Genomic DNA, 4,928 nt, shown 5'->3' with positions numbered 1-4,928 from the left:
CCCATTCCTCCGGACAGAACTGGTGGAACTGGGTCAGGTTTGTTGGTCTCCTTGCTCCACTAATGTTCTCCAGGATGGAGATCAGGGCTTTGTGATGGCCACTCCACAACACTGACTTTGTTGTCCTGAAGCCTCTCTGTAGCTAATCTGGAGCTATGCTGAGGGTCATTGTCCATCTGAAGACCCATTTAAAGCTTTGACTTCCTGCTGATGTCTGGAGATGTTGCTTCAGTATTTTCACATCATGTTCTTTCCTCATGATGCCATCTATTTAGTGAAGTGCAGCAGTCCCTCCACAGCATGATGCTGCCACCCCCGTGCTCCACAGCTGGGATGGTGTTCTCAGGCTTCAAGCTTCCTCCTTTTTCCTCCAGATGTACCGATGGTCATTAAGGCCAAACATTTGAGGTTTAGTTCCATCAGACCACAGGACATGTCTCCACTGATGAAGCTCTTTGTCCCTGTGTGCATCTTCAAACTGTAATCTGTCCTTTTTATGTTGCCTTTGAATTATTGACTTCTTCCTCTCCTCTGGAAATTGTACCCAAGGATGAACCAGACTTGTGGAGGTCCACAATTCTCTTCCTGACATCTTGGCTGATTTCTTTAGATTTTATCTGACTGGTTTAAATTTTAAGATTAATTCATGAAGCAAATATTATTATGTTGTTGTTTTAACTTTAATATGAATTTACATAATACTATTTTAGTGTCTTAACCTTAATATTTAGAGCAAATCTGTAGTAATTGTACTTCTCTAAAGCACTTCTGCTCACTTCTAAATGGGCTATAAAAATAACAGTGACCTGACTCGACTTTATTGCATCTGAAATAAAGATACGTCTTATCTCAAGTTTAAGACGCACATTTTATACATGAAAATCGAAGCTGCAGAGCTTTTTGTAACTATTGATGCAATAATAATATAAAAGTAAATTAATGGACAAGTACCTTAACAGTGTAATGAGATACAGTACTCTAAGTGTATTTAGTTACTTCCCTCCAGTTGACTCTCTGCCTCTCTGCGCGTCGTCATCGCCGGGCAGCAGCAGTAATAACAGAGGGAGCAGATTCTGGAGCTGCACTGTTATTATCAGGCCCTAAATACTCTCAGCGGAGCGTGTGGATACTTTATAATTACACCGAGGGAAGGGCGGTGGCATTATTTACATTAAAAACATCTGGACGGCTCCTACACAATATATATACGGCACGAAGAGCTAGAACTCTATTAACGCTGCGACAAATAGAGAAACTACAATCTGCAACTGACACTGTTACTGAGACTGATCAGCTCCACGGAGCAGCTTTGTGTCAGTAAACTGAGATTATACGGAGTCAGACAGAACAGGAGAAGCAGCGATGCTCAGAGGAGCGTGAACTATGACGGTTTTCATTCAGTTGCCTCATTAAGCAGAGAAGGTGTCAGACTTTGAGAAACAGGAAGAAACCTTTTCCTCTCGTGCAAACCACAGACCGGCAACACGCAGCGAGAACATGCAGCAGCAGAGACGACTTTAATTCCTCTAAACAAAGTGTGATTTGTAGGATTCTGCATTTTTTCCCCTCATAAGATTTTACTTTTATAAATGTCACTTGATCCCTGTGATAGACTGGTTACCTGTCCAGGTGAACCTGCCTTCACCCTGAGTCAGCTGGGATAGACTCCAGCCCCCCACAACCCTGGTGAAGATTAAACGGTGTATAGATAATGGATAGATGGAAATATAACTTGTTAATATGAGTTTGAACAAGACTGCAGAGCTGCTGGAAGCTCCATGTGATTAAGGTTTAACAATAACAGATCTGCGTGTAGGTTGCAAAAGGCAACAGGAAAATCCGACACCTTTAAAACCACCAACCAGTTCACTTGCCCACGCACTGATGCCAGCTCTGCTAGTGGAACGGAAACCATACTCTGAACGGTTCGGTAGAAAATCAGGAGGAGCTTTCACTTTCAGCCTCAGTGACGCTTCGAGCTCTGGGCTGCATGAAGCTGTTCACAGCTTCAGACTGTTAACGTTGGAAAAGTGACAGGACAGAACAGCTGCATGTACTTCAGTGGCTGAAGCGTCTTTTAGTGAGCAAACCACCGTAACCTCAGTGGATAATGTCCAAACTTAGGCAAATATGAGCAGTAATGTGGTGACGAGTGAAACAGCTACAAAGGAAAATTTAAAGTGAAGTGAAACTGGTTTTCCTATAATGTGGTGTTTTCAATACATTTTGACTAAAGAGCAACACATGACACCAACATGAACAGCGCTTAATAAATGGATGAGACGACCACCCAGTGTACGGTTTGTGCCACAGCTGCCCTCAATTAACAGCATTGGTGATGTTGGTAATGGTTAATACACCAGTACGTAGAAGTTCTTTCACCAAAATGAGATTTTTAATGCTAAAATATAATTAATTGTTATCTATGAGTTTTCAGATTTACTGCTTTACCAAAAAAACAGAAAAAAAACAGTAAAGCACATTATTTTTCCTTGATGAAGACGTCAGATTATAGTTCTTTACTTGCATTCCTGAACACAAAGATTAGTTTTAGTAGTTGGTTGTTATGCTCGATTCATTTCCGACTTCTCAGGGAGGCATAAAAGGTGGATTCAGCTTCATTCCTGTTTAAAATGGTAAAACGTCGACAGCTGAGTACCGTACTGCCAAACAAGCAGCACATCTAATGCTACTGACGTGACTGAAACAACAGCTCAGCGAACCTCAAAGTAATGGATCAACACCTACGAGCTGCTGAATATACTTTCAGTTTCCACACATCTACCAAAAACACCTAATTTAAATAGTTAAGTTGCAAAAAGTTTCCAGCTTTCCCTCCAGTATTTCAGTGCTGCTGCGTCGCTGGCTGCTCCGTTGGCCCCTCCTCCACCCCGACATCCACCTGCTGCCTCTCAGATGGAAGAGATGTTATCATCAATCCCAACTGCTGCTTTAGTAAAACATTTCCAACGTGAGGCGTCTGACAGAAATCATGCAGCTTGTTTTTATGGATGCAGTTAGAAGATTTCTTTGGATATCAGTGTTTGTGTCTCAGCTAAAGCATTCTTCCTGCATATAACGAACATCCTCATGATCTCAGACGGAGCATCAGTCACCAACAGCTGCAACATTATTAACGTTTTCTGAAGAAAAAGAGTCTGTTCTTTCTCCAGCTCATGATATCTCAAAGACACACTCAAACCTTCTCTTCTCTGAGGCCTGGGCGCACTGATAAGTTCTATTTAACTTACTGCCCTCCTCTAAATGTGATTTATAGTCCTAACCAGGGCCTGACTGATTTATCGGCTGGTCGATTAAATCAGATGACTACAGCCCTTTTCAAAATATTCATAATGGGCTGGAGTTTTGCCGATTAATCGGCGACATATTCTTAATTTCTCATAAAGCAGTAAATGCTGTTAAGTGTCAGAGTCGCTTTGTACAATCTGATTTAGTAAAAAGACAAATATTCTCCAAGGCAAAAGCCTTGATTCACATGATCAGGATCGTTATCAGGCTTCTACAGAGCTTGATGATGAGCTGATCATTAGAATCAGGTGTGTTGGAAGAGGGAAACATCTAGAACATGCTGGACAGGGGCTCTCGAGGACCAGGATTGGACACCCCTGCCATAGACAGTGTTGAAAAGATGTTAAATGTTCATTTTTACAACATGCAGAACTTTAGCATAAAAAAACCCCAACATAATTCATACAGAAATCATCACTTGAGTTTTTTCCTTGTGGAGGCCATCTTATCCTGGAGGTTAAAGGGGAAACACCCCTTCATAGCAATTATTTTATTGGTTCACTGACTCAGTGGGGTCTCAAACATGATTGGGCTATAGGTGTATCCTGATTGGTCAGTTTAAACTGGGAAAGAAAGCCCCCCTGCTGTATATATGTGAGTGTACTGGGAGAGAAGCGAGGGAATGGTTTGTTCTGGAGGCAGCACTGCCAACTGTTGGATGTAGTTTGTGAATGTTTGCTTGTAAGTTTCTTTTTTGTGCTTCTGGAGATGTGCTGTTTGTAAAAAAAAGGGGAAAAAAGGCCACCATGATGTTTGCCTGCATGCCTCCCTGGAACACAGCAGGACCAAACATGTTTATCTAATATTTACATTCATTGCAGCTGCACAGGGGTGACATTTTATATAACTCATCTGTTCAAACTGTATTTAGGCTTAAAGTTGTGCATAATTATGATGTTCTACATACTTTAAACCAGAAACGGTAACCTACAGCGCTACAAACATTAGAATCAGAGTTTCAGTCTGTTCTGTGGAAGACACTGTTTTAGGTGACATGAATATGAAATGAGAGCAAAGAATACGTCTGCTTCCCATGTTAATGTTGGAGCTGTTTGAGTTGTAGTTGCACATGACTCTTATTACCACTAGATGTCACTAATCACCAGTGTTTAATAGACAAGCTGCTGCACAGAGGACACACCGGAGGTTTTAGACTTTTCCAAATATACTCGTCCACACGAAGAAATTCAACTTCTTTTTTTGTGATTACTGACATTATAACTTTGTTAAATTGTAGAGAAGACATTTCTGAGTTCTCGCTACTTCTAGTTATAGCTGATCTGTTTCCATAGAGGTCCAGGATTTTATATTGCAGGGAAAAAATGAGCCAACAGAAAAGAAAAAAGAAAAAAAAGAGAAGAGAACCACTTAAAAACTGCTCGAGGTTCAGATGTTTAATCTCGTCAAGCCAAAAACCATAAGGAGGAATTTAAAAAGAAGAGAAAACAGGTACATGTCCAAGCTCGATACCAAAGTTTAGAGTCCAATTGAGATTCATAAAAAGATGTTCTCCTCAAATTAGATTAAAGCAATCATCCAAAAATATACTGAAAAAACTTTTACCAGGGCATGTATGTGATGGTGTTTTGATTTTGACGATATCGGACGGGGAGATCTGG

The sequence above is a fragment of the Stegastes partitus genome, unplaced genomic scaffold (assembly GCF_000690725.1).
Source record: "Stegastes partitus isolate 25-593 unplaced genomic scaffold, Stegastes_partitus-1.0.2 Scaffold2097, whole genome shotgun sequence".
Taxonomy (NCBI): Eukaryota; Metazoa; Chordata; class Actinopteri; family Pomacentridae; genus Stegastes; species Stegastes partitus.
Note: the sequence above shows the minus strand (reverse complement) of the source record.